The sequence below is a fragment of the Aquila chrysaetos genome, chromosome 12 (assembly GCF_900496995.4).
Source record: "Aquila chrysaetos chrysaetos chromosome 12, bAquChr1.4, whole genome shotgun sequence".
In the NCBI taxonomy this organism is placed as follows: Eukaryota; Metazoa; Chordata; class Aves; order Accipitriformes; family Accipitridae; genus Aquila; species Aquila chrysaetos.
In genome coordinates, this window is record NC_044015.1 from 20,341,523 (window position 1) to 20,354,098 (window position 12,576).

Consider the following 12,576-nt stretch of genomic DNA (forward strand, 5'->3'; position numbering starts at 1 on the left):
ACTTTTTAATTTCTGCAGTAACTCTTCCATCTTCTTATGGGAAATGTTAACTACAATAAGGTTAAATTGATTGCAGCAGACAAAGCATAGCCGCCTCCTGTGTAGGAGTATTAAAGGCATGACTCCATTCAGGTGATCCCCATATGTCAAAAACAGCACAGGAATGAAAACAGGTTATACAATTCAGAACAGCCTCTAAGCTAGTTCAGCACCTGTCAGTTCCAGCATAAAAGAGGTTTGGAACTAGCTTAATAACAGTTTTTCCCACTTCTAGACATGCATGTAGTATACTTCCGCCAGTCAGAGATCTGGATCAGATTTTCAATATGTAAGCAAGGAAATTATGCTCTTTGAAAGATAAGTAGTACATAAAGCCTATTTTGCCCTCACTGAAATAGCATCTGCTAGTCACACTAGGGTCTAATTGGAAAATGGCTATGTTGCACTACAATGCCAAATTTACCGTGATGTTGTTATAGTCACAGCAGGCTCTTACGGTGAGGTGTAATTCAATATTCATTTTAAAAATGAGCTTTCTTTTTGCAAACTCATTAACAATTATACTGAAACTGAGCTCCTGTAACATAAGCATGCTAACTCTTGTTTTGGTGTGTGTCTTTACTAATTTACTTTGAGGTAGGCTTCTGTAATAGACACCAAGTTGCAGTAGTTTCACTAAATATATAGGCTATTACTCATTTCACTTTCAGGTATAAGCTTATTGGCACCTTCAAAGACATGTAAAACTGCCTTCCAAAAAAGAAGTGCCTATATAGGCAACAAGTACATGAAGTAAAAGTCCTTAAGTGAAATATTTGCCATTAAAATTTGTTGAATTCTGTGCTGCTAGAATGATGGTGTTAGGGACCTCAAATCTGCAGAGCATGCTTACAGAGTTGCAGTGTGCACGCAGTAACACATTCTAATGAGGCAGCACAACAGAGAATCATAAGGCTTTCTTCAGGCTTAAGCAGAGGCCAGTCTTAGTTTCTAAGAGACCTAAAGCAAAGACTAAGAGCCACTTGTTTTAATTCTTCTACCCCACGACCAGGCAATTTAGACCCTTGTTTCACTAATGGTCCCACTGATATCCAGGTATTGCATGAAATATTTATTCAGTATTAGTAAGGATATCAGCATTCTACCAGGACTTTTTCTGGTCTTGAAACTATTGGCGTACAACTGTAACATTTAAAACTGATACAAGAGGCTTCATCATCAGAATTTCCATTTAAATAAATCTACATATTTCCCAAACCCTGAAGAGTCTTCTTGGGTTGCAACACACTTCTATTTTGTTTGAGAGTGTGATTTTTATTTTTTTTTTTAAAACTTTTTTCTTTGTGTCTGAACTCTATTTTTAGATGCTAGTATGTATATCCATTTCTACTCTGGCAGAACTTCATTGGTTGGAAGAAGCTTCCCTGCTACAAAAAGAATTTTCTTTGATAACTTTAAAAAGTCATCTGGAGGTCTATTGACTTGAATTACAGCAGCTCACTTATCACTAAGTCTTTGTGTAAATCACAGAAGAGGATGACAAATTTCATAAGGGAATATAATAGATTTCATTCATTGTCACTGATAAATAGAAGAGCTCAAACAATCATTAGTATTAGATGTGTACATCTACTTTATATATTGGTGCCAAAGTCAGCCTGAGATTGGAGTCAGGTCATATTTAAAAGGAGGAACAGAGAAGAATGAGAGGGCACCATCTTAAGCCATACAAACATAACATAGCAAAACATAAGGAATATTCACTAATGGTTAAATTCTTTCCAGTGCAGAGTGTCTATAAAAGTTCTTTTGCAGCTCTGCTTCATTTAAGACACGACTATAAAAGGCTGTATTTCCCCTTAGGTTCTTCTCCTTGTTGTACCCTAATTAGAGTTTTTATCTAGCATGTTATTATTCTGATTCTACTGACTAAGAGCATGACTGTTTTGGAAGGCTTTCAAGTGCACACTCTCGTAAGTCCACTCATTTTTTTCTGGGTTTTATAAAGCAAATGATTTTTATGTTTTTATGATGATATTTAAGTATTAATTCTCCCCTTAAGACAAACATTCTTTTTTCTTTTTGCACACTAGTTAAAAAAGCTGTGGGGCTAACAAAGATTTTTATACATTCAGAACAGTATTTTTGTAGTGTAACTTTGATAAAATCTGTGCAGTGAAGCATCACAATGCCTTCATCTGTATGCTTTCAGAATGATCCAGCAGAGGTCTTCAAGTGAAAGATCATCATCTTACTAGGCCTTTTTTCCTATAAGGTTAATACTTTTCAGACCAGGCTACCTTAGGCCAAGACCATTCCATGCAGTTTCACTGAATCCTAGTAGTTGCAGTAAGTGTCACACATAGATTGTTCACTTTGCCAAAAGCCTCTACGTGCATGGTGCTGAGCACTCTACCTCAAGTAAAGCACTTCAAGCACAAGCTGTAAGCACATTAGTCTCATTAATTACTGGCTGGATTAAGGTCTAAGTATTCAATACAGTTCAGACTTGAAACCCACTGGGAAAACTGCAATTTAAATTTACTGTCCATTGAAGGAGAACATGTATATGGCATACCCTGGTCTAGGAACCACTGGAATTTCCTGTTCTTAGTTCCTTAACTTAGGAGGAAGAAAGGACATGCTGCTTTTTGTAATACTACTGTAGCCTTTGTGTTTGCTATAGGGAGACAGCAGTGAAATGAACTGGTAGAACAAATGGGATCAAGGCACTGTTGAACACAGCCTTGGGAGTGTGGCAGTCAGGAGGTCATAAAAATAGCTATTCTGACAATCAGAATGATAATGGAAAGAGATTTGGAACTGTAAAAACATTGGCTGCTGTGGTTTGATTCCTGTCATAGTCATAGAAAAAGAATTTGTACTGAAATAATACCTAGCACTCTCAGAAAAACTTTATGATCTCATGTTCAGCAAAACACTTGGATCAGAAAGATGCAAAAATGAACACTGGGGGGGGTGGGGGGGGGTGGGGGTGGGGAATAAATTATTTTCTTCATGAGAGTGCTGCTACTGTGATGAGAGTAATAGGAGGCAGTGTCTTTGGTGCTCAGAGCCACTACTTCCAAGATCTGTGCTGAGGCAAAGCCCTACACTGTCCCTGTACTGCCATAGTCAGGTGTTGTGGGTTTTTTGTTTTGCAGTGGTTTGGCTTGGGGTTTTTTTTTGTTTGTTTTTTAAACACATAACCCTTTTGTTTGCAAATCAGTTCATCAATATGGAAAATAAAGCATGGTACTTGGCAAACAAGGCCTGCATGGGTTTCATAAAATCTACTAGTAATGTTTCAGGTTTTGTAGCCCCTGATGGAAGCAGCAAAGCAGCAGATCCTTATTTATGCTTCCCAAACTTCTGTTAGTGGAAGAAGCTACTTATCTGCTCTGAAAGAAGCACATCTGTCAAACACTAGATTTACTGCAGAATATTATTCCAGTTTATTACTCATTCCAGAGTCTTGGCCCAGAAAACAAACAAACCAACCCCAACCAAAACCAAAAAACATTGGCATTTTCCTTTCTGTTCATTCAGCATTAAGTTTACATCAGATTTTAGGAGGAAGAGCTTGGAGCTTGTACACCTAAAATGCTATTTAAGGGAGAGCTTGCCATTTTAGTTCCTCCCCCTTCCCCTCAAGTGCAGTGACCTTTCTTGGATGTCATTAAGAGTTTCTACTAAATCATTACTTATCTTCTAACTCCCAAGATTTTTCTCTCCCTTTTTTACTTATTCTGTGAAATTATTCTGATGTATTTTGTGAGAAAGTCACCTTTATTTATTTAGGGACAGATCAGGTCATGAAACCATTTTCATCAAGGATAGGCATGAAGTAGTTCTACTGAAAACAACTGACAGATTTCCTAGTGGAAGGGGATAGAGGGATTTGAGAAAGAAGTGAAATCCACAGCTAGGAGTCCTAGTGAGGACCTGAGAAGAAGGGTATGAGAGGAAGGGCAAACCAAAAGTCAACTGGAAACCTGAAGAGAAAAAGGGCCAGAAAACCTAAGGAGAGATACAGATAAAACATAAGGAAAATCACTTAACATTGCGTAATAAGAAAGTGTACTCAAGAACACAGAAAAGCTGCACAAAAGTAAGCATCAGGGAACAGCACTGGCTAGCGAGTCTCTGAGGGAAAGCAAGCTAGGAGCTGAGCACGACAGAGCCGGCCTCACCAGCCAGGGCCCAGGCCCACAGTACCTGAGCAAGGTAGGCAGGGCATGTCCAGAGACAGTTACCGTATCCAACCAGGAGTCCACATCACAAGACAAGTTCATTGTGATGATACAGGACTAAGATCAAGGGAGAGAGTCAATCCACTCACATCAGGATCAGTTCCAGTGGTTGCCCAGCAGGTCCACAGCAGCATGGTAGTCCAAGGTGAAGGCAGGAAGTCAGTTTGTAGGTCAAGGCCTGAATCAAGGGGCTCAGTAGACAAGCATAGGTGTGACTAGCACTAAACCAAGACCGCTACTCCTCCAACAGCGTAACTCAAGCCACTAAAGGGCCAAGGCTGAGCTTAAATAGAGCTCCCGGCCCATGGGCAAGGCATGTGAATGAACGTTCCAGCTGAGGCTGATCAGGGCTATTAAAGCCTGTTAGTTCCTTGAGGGCTCTAACAGTAAGAGTAGACAAGTCCTTTCTTCTCTAGAGAGAATGTAGTGATAGTGTGAAGAGTAAGGCTGACTGACGGATGTGACTAGTTGAAACTCAGTGCAATAATTGAAGGGTTAATAGAGGCTAGAGAGTATTCTTGACAATGAACTGCTGCCTGCATATTTTCTACGTGCCCTTTCATGAACTGCAGGTGAATTTGGTGCAGACATATCTATGGATTTTTGGAAGGAAATTTCATGAAGGGAAAACTTCACAAAATGCAGTCATTTCTTTTTTTACCTCTTCACTTCTATTTTTTTCTGATAAGTTTTGTAAAAATATTGTCAAAGAGGGAAGTGGAAGAGGCATGGCAAGGAAGGAAGAAATGGGAAAGAAAGATCTTGGATGTTCTTGTATGACTTGCTCAGATGGAATCTTTCCCTTGCTTTCTTTTCTATATTCTAGTAATAAGTGATATCAACTTTTTCTTTAGATGAAATTTTTTTAATCTACTCACTTGTGAGTACATATCCTAAAACTGTATGTGCTGGGATTATGCTGTTTTTATTTTCCCTTGAAGTGCTTTATGCCACTTCCTCATGATGGCCACTGAGATATGCATAATCCCAAATTTTCTGTAGTATTTTCTTCCTCTTCTGGATCTTCCTTATAGTAAATCCACTTTCTGTTAAATATCTTTATTTTGTGGTTTAAGAGACAGATTATTAGGTTTTTCATTTTTGTGTCAAACTGTGTTAACCAAGAGATCACGTGGTTAACATTTTCAGTGATTGTTGGTGAATAGTTGCATGTTGCTAACTTCTTCAAGGTTCTCATTATATTTGTGTACCCTCTCAAAGGCCAATACCAAGACCAATACCATATGTGCAAATCAGTTAGACTTTTAAATGGATGGAAGGTTTGATAGCTGTTAAACATTCTTGTTGTTTGGTGTCTGCAATGATTAGAATTGTAAACTCTACCTATCTTGGAGGCATATTTTGAGCCTTGAACTGTAAGTCTCAAACAATTTATTGTGAGATAAATGGATCATTTAATACAGTAAAATACATGTTGTCACGACCCAGACTGGACAGACCAGGGAGTCGTGTTTAATTCAAAATTCCCTCGGGCTAAATTAAGGTGAAACGACACCAAATGATCAGTTAAAGATTTTATTCATGACAGAAGCAAACTGAACTGGGGAGGCATGGTAGTAGGTGGCAGGGTTTCTCACAACAGGAATTGGCATAAGACTACTTCTGTAAACTGTGTCACCATATACATCGATTCAGGGAATAAGGAGATCCCTCCCGTTGAGTCACGAGGTTCAGAGCAGACCCCCTTGCTCTCCAGACTCCTCCTCAGAGAAGGGTCTAGGGGCGGCTGGATCTACTCTTAGTCTCAGACTTGGTCAACGGTTTATATCTTGAAACGGATGAGGTGTAGGGATTGTGGAAAAGGAAAAGGAAAGAGAGAAGAAGACAGAGAGAGAAAAAGGAAGAGAGAAATATTTCACCAGTCCTGGGTCCAGGGTTGGTTCAGTCAGTCGAGGTGTCCAGTCAGCTGAGGGGTCCAGTCCCGGTGGGCTTGCGCGCCCGGGGCTTCAGTTGGTGTCCTTTTATCATCCTTGCCCCTCCTTCAGGCGGGCACCTGAACTCCTCAGGTTAATGAAGAGTTTGTGAGCCTTTGGGCTTGGGGGTCGTTTGTGGAGTAACTTCTCCTTCCCTGCAGACACTGCCATTGTTTGATCTTTGTATCAGAACAGTTTATCAGAACAGGGAGCTGCGCACCCTCCAGCACGCCCTCCCCCTCCTGTTGCTGATGTCTGAGCTGATGGGCTTTTCACCTTGGTTCCTTGCTGTGCAGGGTTTGTCTTTAAGCAGAACATGCCCCACCACAATGTTTGAGACATTAACTCTTTCAGTCTCTCACACATGTCCCTTCACATTCTTAAATGCAGCACTGGTCTCTCCACCTAAAGGCACCTGGTGGAGGCTAGAACAGGTAGAACTGAGGAGCAGTCTGGAGTGGATGAATACATATTAGACTGACTCCAGTTTTGCAGAAGGGTCATGTCATCTGCATAAATTGAAGAGGTGTTGGGAAGGCAGCTTTAAAAAGATGTTTTCTGTGCAAGGGAAACTTTTCTGAATCAGAAGGTATTTTCTACTTGAGTACTGAAATCAGCGTGTTCAAGTATTTCAACCATACTTGGATTGGACTAACTGAAAAAAGTTGCAATTTACAGTAGGGAAATGGAACTGGTATTGTGTTGTTTGGTTATGTAATATGCTTATAATTGTATGCTGTACAAATAACTCTTTGCCCCTTAATGATAATAGATTAAAAAATAATATGACCCTCAGTTAATTATAGAATATGTCAGTTGTTCTAAAAATTATTCAATTTGATTTTTAAAAAATTTGTTTTAAATTTCAAGCAACATTTCTGCTAGGAAAGATTAATTTAAACTGATGTAGCATAGCCAAGCTCCTGAGTCACGCTTCTGCTGTGAAGAAGTAAACTTTTTTTTTTTTCCTTTCTATTTTATAGAATCTTGTAACATCAAAGGTAAACTTCTATTCAAAAATTCTATTGCAAAAAGCTGTAACACCTCCAAGAAAACATGTTCTACTTCCCAAACTGACTTTGATAAATTAAAAAGGTACAGTGACCTTGACATTTGTAAATCCTTTAAAATGTACCATCTACCCTCAGGAGATGAAAATCCATTTTAGAACTAATTTTTATGTTTGGCACTAATAGGAACCACTCTAGCCAATTTAAAATTAATTTGGTGTGCAGCAAGAATGCTGCAAAACATCCTAAAAAATGAAGCACATATCAAATGGCATTGAAATGAAGATGATATTAGTAACTGAAACTGCACACAAGTCCAAGTTTTAGTCATCTGTTTTCTTTTGTGTCTTCTTTGTGTACATTACAAGCATATCATTGAAAGCTGAAGACTTCACTCCTCACTCAGGCAGTATTCCCACTGAGGTCATGTAATGACAGTGGAACTGGACCTGAAATGTGTAAATCTAGGGTAAATATATTTCTTTATGTTTTTTGAGTCTGTATGGTAAAACGAGATTATTTAATTCTAAGTGGTCAGGCAGTTGGACTAGATGATCATTGTAGGTCCCTTCCAACTGAAATATTCTATTCTATTCTGCAGTGTTTGTAAGCAAAAAAGAATGTAAAAGTCATGGCACAACCCAGGTGTCTGGCCTGTGCCACGTGCCGTTCTTCCAGGAACTAAGGACTGCCACAAACCCCAGATGGTCTCCCCGGGGAAAGTAGAAGACACTTTGACTTTACATCCTGTGTATTTGACACAGTGCAGAAATATATCTAAACTAGCATGCTACTCACAGTAAGAAGTTGTGTCGCTTGAAATGTGTTACAGCAGTCTCCTAATAAATGTTTTTCTGAGCAGTTATAGAAGACAGGTAAACTATACTGTATACAGAATAACAAACTGTGAAAACTGGTATTAGAATCAGACTTGGAAGTCACTTAGGATCCACTTTTTTCATTCTTTAAATAATTTTTCAAACTTATAAAGTCACCATACACTTTTGGTTTTGTGAATGAAATACTCTACACAAATTAGTGGCACACAACTGCCAGGAGAGAAATATAAACTTCCTATGCAATCCAAAGCAGAGTAAAGGAAATGTTATAGCAAATAGTCTGGCCGGATCTCTAATGTTGAAAGGAGAGTTCCAGCATATTATCTGGAAGTACTCTAGTGCAATTTGGGTGACTGTTTTGGCAGGTTGGCAAGAAAGGGTTATTGTGTCATAATCAGCTTAAGTTCACTAATGCTGCTGTCAGAAGTGGCATTCCCTCCACCCTAGGCCACATGTTCTGCTGTCTTCCCTGTGCTGGCAGACTGCTGATATGGTTGTACCACTGGATGTTTCTGCTTGCTGATCTGGCTGAAAGCTAACCCAACAAGAGCAGAATTGTTTAACTTTAGACATGTGCCTGAGATGCTCCTGCTACAAAACAAGCTTCCCTGTCCTAGAAGAGAGGTACAACCCCTCTGGGGGTAATGCAGACCACTTTTAAGTTAGTAGCTTTTTTCTGCATTGGCTTTAGGGATCATAATGTTAGACTTTATGAATAACCCCTCAAATAGATAACTATGAACATTAATATTTACTTTCATTTTGAATATAGTGTTTGCAGAGTGCCTAAGTGATGTGTCTACCTGTTAAAAAGCAGACAGAGCTGTTCTGAGATAAAATTATTCCATGCTAATGTCATTTGTCCCTTGGTTGTTTCAGTTTTCCATCGAAGCTGAGCAAACAAATCATATGCTCTACTCATGCTGTAAGCCTCTGCTTCTGCTCATGAAGAAGGATGATTCTTTGGCTATTAACTGATAGAAATAACAGGTCATTGTGTGTCAGAACTCCAAATGGCTTGAATAGCTTTTACAGAAATAGTTGGATAACTATGGGCAGGCACTTAGAGTATGTGAAAGATGATGTTTTTTGTTTCCAATTCATAAGTTTTCTATAATCCACTTAATCCATCTGTTTTGAGCAGATGTCATGTTACAATATTTATGAGGGTTTTTGTATTTGTATTTTTTTTACATTGAGCAGGCTTCAAGAAGAGCAAACTAAAAGTTTCACTAATATTTTTACCAAAAACTTTGCTATTCTAAATATGTTAAACCTTTTTTTCTTTCTTTTTTTAACTTTGGGTAGGCCTTAGGAATGTCAAACTAAAAGTTTCACTAATATTTTCACTGAAAGTTTTCTATTCTAAGTATGTAAACTTCTTCTTTTGTTTTTCCTTAAACATTAATAAAGGTCATATTGCTGCATGCTGAATCAACTATAAATATTTCCTGTGAGTTGGATTTTATTTCCAAAGTTGCTGACCTGACTTCTGTGTATGACTTTGCATCAGATGACCATCTGGGAGACATCTGTTAAGCTGTAATATCTCCCAGACAGGGAACATATCCTACAGTACAAATGTAAAAAGCTGAGGTAACCTTCCACCTCTATACAAGTGGTTTTTAATAAATAGCAAACAGTAAATAATAAAACACTGATCAAGTTGCTTGGATTCTCTCCATAACTGTGGATGAGACCCACTTATGAATTTGGAGACCTTGTATTTGATTACAATACACAATATGTCAACATTTTTGTTGCATAACTGACACTTTTATAACACTATGTCCCCTTATCTTAGAAAAAACTAAAAACATAGTTCATGTTGCAAACTGAGTTGTTTCCTTGCTTTCAGATATTCCAAAAGGCTTTAAGAGATTATGTCAGAAAGCAACCATATAGATTTTACCATATATATTCAAATGTCTTTGCTGGTTCTCCAGCTGTATTTTTACAAGTTATATTAGTCTTAGTTAAAAAAACAAAACAAAACAAACGACGATCTCAGAGCACTGCATACACAATATAAGAAAAAAAAAATAATCTCAGTGGAGCTAGAAGCTCCACATCCACAAATGTTGAGTTTCAGAAAACTATCCAGTGGGAAAAAAGTCTCTGTTAGCCATATTTTTACTTTATGCCAGCACTCTCTGTAGACATATTCATGCCTTCCCATTATGAATCCATTAATTTGGCTTGTTTTATTCTAGCATTATAAAAGTGATGTAGTTGGAAAAAGCTCACTACACCGTAGATATTGTAAGGCTTAGAATAAGTTGTATCTTTTAAATTCAATCAGTAGGTTTCAAATTAAGAAAATATACGTTTTCCTTGAGGAGTATATTGATACAGCACATCTTATGACATTAGCTAGTTAGTACCAACCTTATCTTGTTCATTAACTTGGCATAATACATAGTCTTTTTGCATTTAAATCCTTCACCACTGAAGAAGAGTAATTCCCAGTGAATATCACTGAAGTAGAGTAATTTCATGGTGTATTATACTGTGAAATAAATCTGTCATTGGCACTTAACACTGTAGTTTATGCAACAGCAGGAATGGACTTGCTAACTATAGATGTTATCATTGAACACATAATTTTAGTAAGTATAATATGATATGTTTGCTTGGCTTACTAAGAACATATGGAAATGAGTTACAGGAATATTTTTTTAGTAATTGTACTTCCATATGATTACGTTTAAATAAAAATAAATCCAAAATTAAGATCTTTCAAGTAGTTTGATACATAAAAGTACTTCTTTGCAGTTTACACACCGCAAATTCATTCAATGATGAGAGAAATAAAAGTAATTCACAGAAACCTAATAGTCAGTGAAGTAAAAATGGTGTAGTTCTCTATTATTTTATAGAGTGAGAGCTAGTACTACAGAAAATTAGAGAAAAGCAGGAGTCTAGAAAGCATTATGTCTCATGTTGGTGCTATATTACTAGAAAACAGGGGAACAGACAAAATTTGATTTCCAACTTTCTAATAATCTTTCCTGCTTCCTGGTTATTATTTAGCTGAAAAGTGTGAGGACATTAGTATGAACATGATCAACCTGCAGATGCAGCACTGCAATGTCCTGACCATACACTAGACTGACCATGCTGCAGATCTGCTAGGATTTTCTTAATCATCTTGGACAGATGTACTTTCCATGGTCATTAGATTGCGCTAAACTCTTCTCCTGTACAGTGTCTAGTACAGTCTGTACCTTTATAATTTAATTTTAGAACACTCAGAAAACAGTTTCTGTTCCTATTCTTCACGAAAATCATGCTACAGCTGACATGTCACCAGAAGTAAAATCTGTAACAGGTCTTCATCTTGCTTTAATATAGGACTGAATTGTCACTGAACTTTGCTACTTTTGCATCAAAAATCCAGTTAAACAATATTTTCCAGTCCATCCAGAAAAAAGCTGGTTTTCCCTTCCTTTTTGCTGCAGGCATCCAGAAGTGACAGGATATTGGGTCTGTGGGCTTGCCTAAACTAACGTCGCATCTAAGAACTGAGGAAGGCATCAGGAAGCAGTTATCTGAGTGAAACCAGACATAACAGACATCATTTTCTAAAATGTAGCAACAGCTAAAAAGTCTGCTAAGAAAGTTATGTCTTGCTGATGCTTCTCTTTTGCTGACCAGGTACATAGCAATAAAGATCAAAGATGTCTTGGCAATCCGGAAAGACTTACTGCAAATAAAGCTCATCCGTCAAATTCAATACAGTTTAAGCCAGTTGGCATTGGGAAAAGTATCTACACAAGGTAAACAACAGCAGGGAATCAGTGCCTTACAGGTGCAAGACAAGTACACTTAGAACAGGTCCAGTGAGTTTGTGACAGGCACACTCACTAAGTGTGAGCAAATGCCATGGGCAGGTAGCGAAGTCTGGTGCTATCACTTATTTACATATAAACGTAAAAATACCTCTGACCTGTAAATTCTATTCATATCTAGTCCTTGTATCTTTACTTTCTTATCAGACCTTCTCTTCTCTGGCTTGCTTACCTTGCCAGTTTGTGATATCACATCTGAAATTAAGCCATAGTCCTACCATCAGAATGGCACAGAGGTCAAGGAGCATTTATGGATTGTGAGACTGAAGCTGCTCAGCCTTATCCACCATCTGTTGAAGTATAAAAAGTTCCTTCCATTAATTTTAATGCATTTTGGAAAAGTTGTATGTATTTTAAATATGCTGAAGCAAGACTTTCTTTTACACGATGTTTCTGTAGAATCTGGCACAGATGGTTGCAGTCTGCAGGTGTTGCTTTGAGACAAATGAACAGTATCATGTAAAGGAAGCTTAAACTGGAGGCTGTCAATATTGAATATTCACAGTAGAGTGTCCAGTCTAACCCAAAGATCAAGATAGTAAGAATACATTGAATGAAACTTTGGGGAAGTCCTAAAAAAATGTATTAGTTTATTATGGACATTTTTTGCAATCGTTTCTAAGAAAATGTTAGCTTATCTGTAATAAATCTACCCATGTGCAGTATGGTTTCTTGTCTCTTTGAAATTA